Genomic DNA, 13,934 nt, shown 5'->3' with positions numbered 1-13,934 from the left:
AAAAAATAACAAAGGAGATGTGCTTTAAAGTTTGGGATACATGTATTTATTGTAATGACAACCAAACACTGAAAGGAACCCAGGTTCTGCTGAAGCCATCTCTTCCAGTTGGCATCACAGCAAAAATACAATAGGCAACAAAATGCACTTTCTCCACAAACTTCAGCAGCCCCTAAAGCCTGCAGTCACCTAAGCGTACAAACAGAAAGTGTGGAAGGAGAGAATGAGTAGGAAAGTGGAGAGGAGGTAAATAAGCTGAGAAAGTTCAGTTAGCCAGCTACATTAAATCATACACGTGATCATCAGCATCCAATACAATACCACAAAATTTGGTGAATCACAAATCTGAAATGCTCCAATTCTGGTTGAAAACAAAAGAGGGATCTTTTTAGGTTTTCTCTCTTGTTTTTAAAAGAATCATTTTCATGATGGAAAGGTGTCTAAGGATTAGTGTTAACACCTTAGGGAACGTCTCAGGCCACCAGGGCAATACACAGCTTTGGACAAACACTCCTAGCTTGCTTTGTGGGAACAAAAGTTTTCCTTACCAAATGTGGTTATCTGATTGATAGACGTGGAGTAGTATAACAAAGTACATGGTTTTCACTACAATCCATCTCAAAGAAAGCTATCTCCAATTCCTTGTTGAAGATGCCAGGCCTGACCAACTACATCTGTAAAAGTTGTGCCAATCACATGTGCTTTAGGGATTTTACATCTTCAGAGAACATGTCCATCATGTCCATCAGCACCAGCTAGAGCAACTAGGGTATCAGCAGAAAGGTGCAGAAAATGGGCAAAGCTTACTATGGCTGCAGCACAGATGGCTGTCTGGATTCCCTGACCATGGGAACAGTTGTGGAAAATTTGACAAAATAGCTGAAGTTTATAGAAAGGGAAGAGAGTTGCACGATGGCTGTACACGAGACTGAATGAAAAGGGTGAATCAGCACTGGGGATGGCTACCTGTATCATAGTTTAGGAACAGAAGCAGAAGAAAAGGAGGGATTTCAGAAATTTCAGACTATATTGAGGAATAAATTCCCAAGCTGATTTGTGAATATAATAGGAATAAGTCTTGTTAGATAGTTGGGGTAACACAGTAAGACTGCAGTGAATGCCAGAGGACGAGGGTCTGCACAGGAAAGAAAACACTGTTTTGAAGTCTGTCAAATCCTGAGGGCTGACTGCATACAAAGATGTTATCAGCAGATTCTGAATTGGCTGTCTCCAAGAAGAGGGGAAGATATAAATAGTACAACATATATATTAAAAAGTGACCTTGAGAGAGTCAGGTTATGGAATAATAATGATTTTTTTAAGGACTTCTGAGTAAAGCATCAATAAAACCAAAATGTTATAGCATTACAATAAGGTAGATTTGGGAACAGGAAAGTGTCAGTTCCAATAGCAAGGGTCTGTGGAAGTTATAAAATGACAAAACTAATTATGATGACACTTATAGATTTGCAGAAAGATATTCAGCCAAATAATGCTGAAGGCACAGTATGTATCGGTGTCAAGCAATAGGTGGCCAGTGACGTGGAGGCCTGATGGTAGTCACTGATATTCAGGCAGTTGAGATAATGACAGAAGGCAAATAGATCACTAATTCTTAGTAAAGTCACCTCACGAAACAACAACAAAAGGTGGCCAAGGTAAGAAGCTGTTGTGAAAGCTAATGACCAAAAGTTTGAAAAGATTATCTGAAGTGAAAAATGGAGGAGTGCAGGTGGAAGATGATGAAATAATTAGGAGATGTTATCTATTTCCTGAGAAACCTTAAAATGACAGGGAGAAACTCTCGACTGAAATAAGAGAAAGTGCATTCACAGGTGCTGCTACTTTGACAAAAGTCAAAGATTGCTAAAAAGGTCAAAGCATAAGAAATCAGTGAGAGAAGACAGTACATCAGCTGAAGCGTGTAAAGCATTGGACCACGGGGAATTCATTATGATGAAATTTAGCTTAACCTCCCAAATCATTTCCATCTCTATGAGGATGAAAGACATGAAGGTCATAAAAGGAGTTTGCAAAAAATTACAGTAATTCTCAAGCTATGAAGTTATCCAGTGAAATGGCAAGAATGATTTTTTGAGAAAATGCCAGGTAATTTAAAGGCATATTAAATAAGAGTTAACCAGTGCCTAAAATAATCATAAAGCTTTGCCCATGAGTTCAAGCTTATAACCAGGAATCATAATGTCAGCATATTTTCAGTAAGCTGACTAGTTAAAATGCTAATACTTTTTGCTGCGAGGTACAGGAGCAGCACACCCAAAACAACAAGAGGGCTATTAAGTGCTGAACAAATGCATTCTCTTTATCTACAAGGACTAGAAGATCTTGGCTTCTGGGTAGGTGTATTCCAAAACTAAATAGGAAATTAATCACTGTTGCTTGAAGTCATATGTAGGGCACAGGATATTTTATAGGGCTGTTTAGGTAAGATCTCAGCATTATCAAAATCCGGGCTGAGCCAGCTCCACACTGTTGTTTCAACCGTTATTGTTAGAGCACTCCTTTTTCATCAGCAAGGAAAAACTCTGTGTCTTCTTACCTCAACCTGTTTTGTTCTTGAAGAACAAACAGTCATTGGGTTTGTCCATTTGTTTCTATATCTTTCTCAAAAATTGTACTCAAGTTAGAGCAATACATAAAGACTTCAGCAGACATATTTCAGGAGAAATAAAGGAAAGAGTTAAAGGAATTGCATTCAGTGTTGGTACTTTCTTAGCCTTCTTTAGTGGCACCAGTCCTTCAGCCAGCATTTTGGAACATGTGTTTTTAAAGATTGTCAGAGACGTGTATGAACGACCGTGACTTTTTAAGAAGTAGAATGACAGAAACAGAAACAAGTGTGGGTTCTGTGAAGACACATTTACAAAAAGCAGCACTCATTCCTGAGTGCCATTGCAGCAGACTAGAGTAGAGGTTATGTGAAGAATGCATCACAAGAACCTCATACTTTGCATGCAAATGAAGACAAACTGGTAAGAAACTTAAAGTATGGGAGGGCTATATTAGGAAGGAAAAAAAAAAAACCCAAACAATAGAACATACCCAGCGTTTTCATGAAGAACAGTAACATACTACACAGATTAGATAGCGTCAAAGATTATGCAAGGGTTCAGACCTATTTTCATGTGGAATCATGGTGAGAAAGTGGATGGGGATATGTGGTATCATAGGAAGATGGCTTGGTGCAAAGAGCAGGAGTTTATTTAAATTTGAAGGGCTTGCCAAGGGAACAATAGCGCAGAGTACCTGATCAGCCATAATGAACAGATTAGAAATTTGATTGAATGAGAAGCAAGAATTATTTCTCACCTCCAGGAGGAGAGCTCTGAGTAGGGCCTGTGTAAGAGAAAAGCTAGTGAGCTGTGCATGGAAACTCTGCGTACCAAGAGAAAATCTCACCATATTGCCTGAGAAATCTGAGTCCTGTGAGACAGCAAGATACAGGCTATGTCAGCCAGAGCACACCCAGCATTCAGTCACAGAACAAAGACCACAAGACAGAGAATGGAAAAAGAGACTCAAGGAATTAACAATAGAGGAAGGAGCTAGTGATGTGAACCTGAGAGATGCATTCAGTAAGCATGTTTTGTGGCAGAGAACATGCAACCAGGCAAGTCATGGCTGAGCTTCCCTCAGCCTGAGCCTCACTCCTTGGGTCTATTAATAGGGTCAGCATGGTTTATTAGCAAAATCCCTTCTGGTATTAGCCTGCCCCCAAGAACAATGATTACTTTAAATTTGAAGGAATAATGAAAATGCTAGTTTTATCTCCATATTCTCAACATTTTTACCAGTTAGAAAACGGTTTTCACACCACTCAGAACCAGTCTGTACTCTGAACCACTCTCACTTTATCTCAGTATAACACTCAGATGGCCATAGCACCCAAATCAAAGTCCTTCAGGAAAAAAACAATCTGTTCTAGAAAACATTTTCACTCCCTCCTTAGGGCATCAAAGGAGGAACAATATTCAGTGATCATCATCATAATTCGCGACACCAACGCTTTTGAAGAGAACTGCTAACTATTAAGAGAACTATTAACTATAAAGAAAATCTCTGAGACAAATGAAAAGGAGACTTATCCTCCTTAGAGAAGGCAGTTAATGAAAAATTACTTCATAGAATACTTTTCTGATGGCCAAATGCCAGACATGAAAACTACTCCAGAAAATTCAAAGAGCAAAATAACAACTTCTTATAACTGAAGTTCAAGTCCCTGGTGCCATCAACGGAAGTAATGCAACTAATCGTCTTTTCCCTCTAGTCATCATTTCATTGCAATAATACATTGAACAACACTAATAAACTAAAAAGCAAATGTGTTTCTGCTGATGAGTACCATTTGTGTTACATTAAAAAAATGGTTAGTTCAGGGAGTTGGTAATGTAATCAACTATCTATGAGTGACTAATTATCATAAAGAGCCTTTTTCAGCACAAAATTTGCATTCCATATTAAGCCAGGAGCAATTCCTGATACCTAGAATAAAGCAAAAAAATATTTGAGAATCCACAGAACAGATGAGCAAATCCTCCTGCAGTCCCCTCTAACAAAGATAAATCTGTGTACCCTGAACCTCTGAACTAATCCCTGCAATGACAGAGTGATGGTCAGACTGAACAGCCTTGCTTAAAGGCTCGTTGTTACCCCTACAAAAGGTAACCTTGCATGACACATTCAATCGCAGATACTTTTTTTAAGAGGGAAGGGTGACAGGGCCCTTGGTCAGGGCTTTGTCTAGTTTTGCAGCAAACAGTTAAGGAATGTGCATCACTTTATGTGTATCACTTACATAAATCAAAAACTGATTAAAATTCTCCTAGTTCTTCTCTGTTTTCTGTTTTCGTGTCCAGCAGAATACTTTGGTGAGCCTCCCTGCCCTATGTTAATACTACTAATCTTGAGCTGAGATTATGCTTCCTAATTTCTTGCTCTTTGCATTACTGTATATAAGTTTTCAGTGCATTCACAGATGATGAACCAACAACTATTTTTTTTAAGCTGATAATTTGCCAAGGAAAATAACTTTTTTTTCTCATTTTTGGAAATAACAAATTATTCTGTATAAGACAATGCACTAACAAATAATATCAAGTGATAAATTTTTTAGATTTACTGTCATTATGGGCTACCTTAGTCACAACTATTTATGATCTTCCTTTAGTATGTTTCATCTTTCCTCTATTCATGTGCAAACTGTCAACTCATGACTCCCTGAAACAGCTAAAGAGATGCTCTCTTGATGCTCCTATCCATTTTAAAATATGAAGGAAGTTTCACAAGGCTGTAACATTTTCCTGAAAATTTAGCAGTGGGGCATTTTTGGCTTTACATTGTAGGTAGGCAACACAGCTAAATTCCATGCACAGCCCCTGGGCATGTTTTTCTAAACCCAATCAGGTAACTATTCAGTTTATCACACAGCTACGCAAAGTCCTCTCGAACTGAAGCAAGTACTTGGGCAAATATTTGAACATTAGCATTAAGGAAAGTTTTGGACCTGTTCACTTGTTCTGGGACTCAAGATCTGCTATAAACATGTTATCCTTTATAACACCTCTCTATTAATGATTATCCTCCTGTTGCAGGTGGCAAGCTATGGCTTGCAAAAATCAAGGGAATTACCGAAAGTTGCCCAGGAAACCCAATGCCAGTAAGAAGCAGAAATTGGCCAGCTTGCACAAGTCTGTGCCTTTAATGCCAGTTTTCTGCCAAGCTTTATTACAGAGAAGAGAAGACATATTCAAAAGCCAGGAGGCAAATAAAGAGTGTCTGAGAATGCCTTGCTTGTTAAACACCTGTGGATAGCAAACAGAACTTTCAGAGGTTCATTGGATAAGGAGAAATTATGACAAGAACAACGAAATAAAGCTGTGGAAAGGGTCCCAGAGCCCCTATATGCAGGGGTTTATGGCCACAGGTGTTTTTTTTTATATTACTTTACGTACATGCAAAAACATGTGCTGAATTCTAACGATCTTTATATACATATAACTGCCTTAGTGGTAAAGAAGGGTTGGATGCTTTTAGTCATGGATATTCTAAACCAAAACACAACTTCAGTATAAATACATTAAATCATTACCAAAATGCTACAGAAATTGTGTCATCACACTCTCCAATAGTTGGTTTTCCTGCTTTAGTATGTACCCTTGCTGAGCTTTAGCACACACACACAGAGTGAATTATGAACACTTAAATGCCATGCCAGTTTTGGTTATGCTACTTTGCCATTTACATTGTTTCACCCCCCACCGATAGTTTGTCACCCTTTTTGTACACTAATTTCCATCTGTAGGAGGTGCCAGAAAGCTACTAACAAGAGATTTGTTTGATCAACCAGTTTGATAAGGTTGTGACATACATTAGCAAAACTATGTTTGTAGTTTTCTATTTATTTGGAAGTCCGGTTGCACAAACAAGAAATTAAAAATACAGGTTTCCTATGAGCTATAGGCACTTGAATCACATGCCATTTAAGATATCATCAAAAGTAAGTTAGCTTTTTGTTTGGAGCCACCTGGTTTTACTTTGAGGCAGCTTGACACAAAGTATAGTCAGCTGCAAGCTAACAGAGAGTGGAGACAAAAATCATCACTGATATAGCTGGTACGTGTTTGATGCAAATATATCTCTGTCACAGGCCCTACAAAGGTTGCTAGAGTTGTTCTTCTTTTGTTGTGATGAGTTACACAGTGATCAAAGCGGGCATTTGTTCTGGAAACTGGCATTAATGACCAAAACCCAAAGGATCGCCAACAACCATGCTCTGACTTTCCAACACTGGCAACGTTCTCCATTCATGCTGCGCTAAAACTCTATTAAAGTCAATGAAGATAAATAGCATTATTTCCCTAAGGAATAAAACCATGAAAATAACACACTTTGTGTAAGGAGATAAAGGAATGGAATTAAAAAAAAAAAGGAATGCAGATGTTTCACCTAAAGAAAATTTTCTTTCATGAAATGTTCCTATTTCTAAATAAGCATGTGGATCTTTAATAACCAAATTTGGAAAAAAAAAGATCCTACCCTTCTCAAAAAAATATTGGTTTAGTCCCACCTATTTTTAGATTGCTGAAGTTGGTACCTTATCATCAGCATCTCTCGGGGTTACGTAGTGCATCATCCATTTTCTTTCTTTATTTTCCAAGGGGCTTGACTTGCTGCTTGAATGCTGTTGAGGGAAGGAGAACAAGGGATGAAAAGAGAGTAAAGACCAATTTTTCTACCTATTTCACCTCCTCAATGTGGAATTGCAATGTGGAATGGGCAATTCGCACCTCCTCATTGTTTGTGGTGGATAAAATGAATGTGCCAGGAAAATGGCAGCTGTTTCTGTGCTATATGGATAGATATTGACCCCAGGTCCTCATAGCTGCAAATAGCCAAGGAAGAACAATCTTGTTTTCCTGGAGATTTATGTCCTACAGGTAAGAGTGGACTTGACCTGTTCATAGTCTGGGAACAAATCTGAATCAAATCCTCAGAGACCCCTGCCAGGCTTGTTCTGTTTTCCACTTACCGGAGGGAAAGCAGAGGTTGATGCCATCGAGATCGCTGCTGCATTAAAAGCAGGTGCTGCAAATGGCACCTCAGTATTAAGCTCCACAGTTGCCAGTACCTCCTGAAACATATTTACAGCCTTGAAGTGTGTCAGAAGTTGCTGAACAGGTGTTTTATTACATTGAGTCAGAGCTCCACCCCTCCATGATTTCTGAAACAGGAAAATTTCCCACCCACGTTACTTGTCCAAAGAGCACGTCTTTTGTAAGGTGTGAACATTCATATCTGCAGGTCTCGTGACTGAGCAGATCATGCTGAGAGACCAAATCGTTCCCACCTGGGGGCTTGCAGAAGTGTAATAACGGTGATAACCTGACTGATGATCTGATAGAGCAGGGGGGTTGGACTAGATGACCTTTAGAGGTCCCTTCCAACCCAAACTGTTCTATGATTCTATGATCTATGAGAGGTACCCTTACGGCGATAATCTAAAAGTGATGATAATAATAGCCTAACAGACACGTCTACCTATTGTCTCCATGTAAAGACCCTGAATTCCATGCACTGTTGCCTTCATAATAAAAAATAAATAAAAGAAGTTGGGGGTGGTAATTAGAAGGAAGACATTTATGTATGAAGATGCTAAGAATTCTTCTGAAGGAATATTTTTCCCTGAAAAGTGCTGTTGCCTGATGATTTGTGCATATGTGTTTGTTTTCATTGTAGTGTTCTACCCCAAAAGAAATGAAAGAAGGGAGAAATTTGATAAGCAACATTTCTGTGCTCCCTACTGTAAAGCACAATGTATTACTTTTCCATTTGAAATGCTTTACTTATTTCTGAGCTTTACATTTAATACAGTATGCATCTTAACAAATTTAAATGAGATTCAAACATTTCACCTTGAAAAATCGTGAAACATTTCAACAATTTCCTAAAATAATTTCATGTTTTAGGAGATTTTAATTCTTCATTTTTGTTTTTCCCAATTTGGAACTGTCATTTTCTGATGCAAAAAACATTCAGATTTCTGAGCAACTTTATTCAAATCACCAGCTGGCTGGGCATTGCTAGCAGATATTGGAATTTAATGGACTGATCACATACATTTTATGATTTTTTTTTATCTAATGAGGATCTGCATGTGTTCAGCACACCTCTAGGAAACTCAGTGATTAAATTTTCTAATACATTATGCAAGCATTATTAGGCACACATACATTTGTATTGAAAGTCCTCCCAAAAGATTAAAAGTGGTGCTTATGAAAGGACCTGAGATTAATAGGATGACAAAGCACGATGCTTCCTTTAGAGACCTGTATAAGTATGAAATCACAGCCATCCTGACTGTAGCAATGAGTGTTGTACAAGGACCTTGACTCACAGAAACTAGACACAAACCCAATCACTTCCAGCAGTCTCATTACATACTTTTCTTATATGCACAGAGGAATCAATGTGAAAAGCTGGTGTTACAAGGAGAACAAGTTAAGACAGTTGGCTCATCTTACCTGCAGTATTCCATCCTTGGAAAAGTTTGATTTCTTAGGTTTAATTTTATGCCTACCTTTTCTGATTTTTTTTTTAAATTAAATAAGCACATTTATTTTATCACATTGTGCAAGGGAAAGGTTTGCTGCGAACTTCCTTTCTCACCTTCATTGTATTGAAACTTTTTGATGGAACAGGAACTGCTTAATTGAAACCAGAATTAGATAAACTACAGCAATAGGCAAAGGATAGTCACAAGCCTCTCCCCTGCTTTGGCCGATGCTTTGCTTAGTATGACCACTTGTACTTCTGTAAAAAAAATTTTAGAATCTGCCTTTTTTTTCGGTAAAAATGGTGACCAGAAATAGTTTAGAGAAAAGTAACTGTACACACAAAAGCACATATATTTTCTATTTCTACTGCTATGGCTTATCTGCATCCTTGATTGAAGTGCTTAGAAGGGGTGCGGTATCACAACAGAGGAATGAGAATGTTAGCTACAATTTCTTTGCAATTGTGCCCCAGAAAGGTTATCAGCTCCAGGTATTGTTTCTGCAACGTGTGGAAGCTAATGGGTGTGAGGTTTTTGCATGAGAGCTGGTTTTCATTCATGTGTGTCATATTGCACCTTTGGTTTTAAGACAAAAGGAAACGAGGGAGTGAAGAAGCCTCCAGCACCCCTTAGGAAGGTGACTAAGAGTTGCTTGTTGCCTAACAACTAACTCTTCTTTCCTGACTCAAGACTTCCCTATATGAAATACCTGTTCTTTAAGCTCAGGTCAGAGGCAGCCTTTGACTCAAAGCTGGCACTGGTATTGAATTTCCAAAATTAGTTCAAAGTTCAAATTGCTTTTCTCTATGAAGCACTATTCCTTTTGAGGCAAACATGGCCGTTTCACAAGGCACGCATTTAGGATAGGCTTGACCTCACCTAAATTAAGTAATCTAAAAGTTAGACTTCTAGTTGAAGCCAGTAGCCTGTGTTTACTGAATGGAGGAAAAAGCAAGCATGGCAACTACAGGTAGTGACTAAGCACCTCTGTATTGGATTCTTCTGGAGAAGCCTAAATGCCCAGGTCATGCTTGACACCTAACTTCTGAATGGCTGAAGGCAGGCGAGGTGAATCCCACCCTGAGTAATCAGTATATCCTCTTTAATCACTTGTTTCCAAAGTTACTGGTGCTGAGGAAACCTGACATTGAGGCACTGGTTGTGTTGTTAACACGTGATTCACCCTGTCACAATGTGAAGCTGCAAAACACCCTTGGGCAAAAGCTCTATTAGCATACAAATGAAAAATCCTCTCATGGATTCATTCAAATAACGAAGAAAAGGTTTTGCGATAACCAGGGTGGCAGAAAATGCAAAATACAATGCTGCAAGTACCAGTACAAGTACAAACTTCCTGCCATATTCCAGTTCGGGATCACCTAAGGGCCCTGTGATCATCAACGGGACAGCTTGACTTGGGACTGCTTTTCATAAAGCATAGGCTGTGCTTTATGAAAAAAAAGTGGTAGCTCATGCCCAGGCGTATTAAGGGAGAAATATGAAGTTGGGTTGTCCGTGAAACCCCAGGCTGCAATCTGTGGAAGTTCAGGAGCTGCTTCATAAGCATCTGAGACATGTTTGAGACAAATGAGGAATGTCAGAGGGAAGGACAGAGAGGAGAGGACTGCTACAACTATCTGAAGGTAACGCACTCCTGACTTGTGGGGCAGAGCCCCAGAGGTCAAATGATACATTTAGTGCAGCTCAAGGAGCGGAAAAACTATTCTGGGCCACCCTTAGATACCCACACTTATGACAATGGCTGACAGTCTATCTGTCAGCTGGTGAGCTACTGGTGAGATGCAGATCACCCAAAGTTGCTCTGCCTTGAACTGGTTGTCGTTTGAGGCTTTTTTCTGTAATAGTTTTTTCTTTTTCCTGACTGGTCTGATGGTGTCTAAGACTACAATCAAGATGATCTAAAACTACAACCAGTGACTGAGCTAGGCCAATTTTAACATTAATGCTCAAAGACATGGGTTGGATCAGAGTCAATTATTCAAAGATCTATTAAAGTGACAGCTCAGGACAAATAAAAGATCAGCTAGATTGTGTGTTTTCTTTTGACCTTTCTCAATTGTTCTTGATGATAACCCTCTTCAGCCTCTTTCCCATCCTTTCCAGCTCCTCTGCAGCCTACAGACTCTCCTTTATGTCTCATACCTATATCATGAGCTTTTTCATATCATGCCCCTCTTGCTTCAGCACATCTTCCCCTCATATTTCCCAGACCACCTTTCTGAACATAGGAGAAAGGGAGGGTCCAGCTTCTCTGAAAGCCCTTCTGGTTTACTCCTGATCAGTATCTTTACTAGAAACAGCCATCTTCTACTCTCCAGGGATACAGGAAGATGCACCTAATGTGACTCATAGCACTATGATGCTTCAGGCATATTAAAAATAATAATACATGGTGGCTCATCTGAATAAAAGCAGAAATGTTCGAGTTCATGTCAGAAATCGAGAGATCATAGCAATCTCCATGGTAGCAACACCAAATATCATTCAGAAGAATCAGACTTTAATATGGCAATGGCTGTGCATCTTTGCCTGATCCATATTGCTGCTGCTGGTGACCCATATGCCCTTTATTTTAATAAGATAAATATATTGGTCATCATGAGAAAGGTATGTATATATTTATCTGTAATTCAAACATGAACACATTAGGACAGAAAAAATGAAATGGCTTGAGAAAATTTGGACAATAAATTTAGATCAGCAGAAAAAGGGTTGTTTCTGTCCACCAGGAGTATTATATTGCTTTTAGGAGGGCTCTGTATGCTCCTCCCCATGACAAATATGGGGTATAGATATTTGTCATTACATATATACTAACTTTACCCAAGCTCAGAGAAAACTTAAATTCAGAAAATATTTCAGAAACAGTCCAAAAAGTACTTAATGTCCTGGACAAATACTGACAGTAGCTCAGATTTGCAAGGTTATTTGGTCTGGTCATTCTTATATAGAACATAATCTCTTCTGATAGATGTGACTAGTAGGAGACCTATGCATGTGCATAAGTGCAATACTTTTTTATTACTGAGCTTATATATAAAGTTCTTAAATTAGTCTTTCTTTTTGTAAGGCATGCCCTGTGTAGGATCCTAGTTTTTACCAGTGTCACTGTGGTCTCCCATCAAACACTAAAAGACATTGGGACTCCTAAAGCAACTTATCCTGAAATAACTGCCTCCTAAACCTTTTCAGCCGCAGTAAGTTAACGGTATCTTAGTATCTTAATAAAATCAGCAAGTGCTGGTGGGGTATGCCTTTGAGCTTCCTTTTCTTGTCTAACATATGGGACATCATATGCTATCATCAACTTTAAATTTCCGGTATTCATTGCAGTTAGCTCCAAGGGATAAAGTACATTACAAGAAAAATTCCTTTACTGAAAGGGTGATTAAACATTGGAACAGGCTGCCCAGGGAAGTGGCTGAGTCACCATCCCTGGAAGTATTTAAAAGACGTGTAGATGCGGCACTTAGGGAAATGGTTTAGTGGGCATGGTGGTGGTGGGTTGATGGTTGGACTCGATGATCTTAGAGGTCTTTTCCAACCTTAATGATTCTATGATTCTATGAAGAATCTAGTCCATGCGTAAAACTGTTGGTCACTAGGGTGCATTTGCTGACTATAGAGAGAGAAACGTGGTTTCCCGTGAGGACTGTTATTTGAGAGCCACAGGCAGGATCAGGGGACCCCAATGCAGGTGACAGGTTTGCCACTGATTCTGACGGTTCCTCAAAGCCTTCTCCATTGCTAAGCAGATCCCTTTTACTTCCTCAGTGTAAGGGTGAGCATGGCACCTTTCTGAGTGCATTGCCTTTTCAGACAAAAGCGGCATAGCCAGAGTGTTTCAGCAGACATCAGGAGACTGCTTTTCTCAACATGGCAATGGCTCAGGTTTTGGTATGATGAAATTCCTAACTTTTCTGTCATTTTCTATGTTACAGAAGAGGATAGGACAGTACACTGTGAGACCAGAGCCCACATCTGATGCAGTACTGCAAGAGAATTAAGTCCCTTCCCATTAATTAACCAAGAGGGACAGAAACAGCCAAGCGATTTTGCCCTAAAAGATGCAGCTCCCTTCTCCTCCTGCTGTCAGCCCCTGGGAGCACCACAAACTGGAGCAGGTGGCTGCCTCCAGTATGAGAGCCCTGGTGAGAAAACACAAGCTGTGGGAAAAGGAGATCCTTAGGGAATGTGTACCCAACAGAGGAAAGGCTGCCAGGCACTGTGGGCATTTCCCGTCCCACTTGCAGGCTGAAGAGGAAGAGAAAGCACAGGGTTAGGTGATGCACTTGCTCCAGCTAATCTTGCAGTGCTGAAATTCCTTGTCCTTCTTTCTTGCATGAGAAAGGCCTGGCTGTTGCAGAAGTTCTTGCATCCAGTATGTCTCCACATGTGCAGAAGCCATGTTCCCATTGCCATGTTGACTTCAAGCCTTGTGATCCATTGTGCAATCTGAAGAGGTGCGCATGGCAGTCTATCTTGCCCTATATACAGTGTGTTGTCACTAGGAGGATTGAGTGACAGCCTTTCCAGGGCACCTGGTAGGTCATGCAAGCAGTGCTTAACAAACCCAGGCTCTGTTGGGAGTCACACGGACACCCCACAAACCTGCATTTTGTGCCATCTGAGATTGAGCTATCATCCATGTCTCGTGCCAGCTGCCCATGGGATGTGGTCTCAGTGATGCGACATGCGCGACTTCACATGGCTGCTAACAAAACAAAGCCATTTCTCAGGTGTTCCAAAAGGCTTTGCAGTTGTCCGGGGAGCTAACTGTGGGAGAATTTGGGGCTGGTAGGCAAAAGAGTCCAGCTATCATTCCACATGCTCCTGCTGA

At 39.8% G+C, this 13,934-nt stretch overlaps 1 pseudogene; it reads right to left on the bottom strand.

The window, feature by feature from the left end:
• Positions 1–7,576, bottom strand: part of LOC103912810 — a 42,055-nt pseudogene extending 34,479 nt beyond the window's left edge.
• Positions 7,577–13,934: the final 6,358 nt, after the last annotated feature.

This window comes from Pygoscelis adeliae, unplaced genomic scaffold, assembly GCF_000699105.1.
Source record: "Pygoscelis adeliae isolate BGI_AS28 unplaced genomic scaffold, ASM69910v1 Scaffold22, whole genome shotgun sequence".
NCBI classification, from domain to species: Eukaryota; Metazoa; Chordata; class Aves; order Sphenisciformes; family Spheniscidae; genus Pygoscelis; species Pygoscelis adeliae.
The sequence above is the reverse complement of the archived record's forward strand: the minus strand, read 5'-3'. Positions and strand labels throughout refer to the sequence as shown.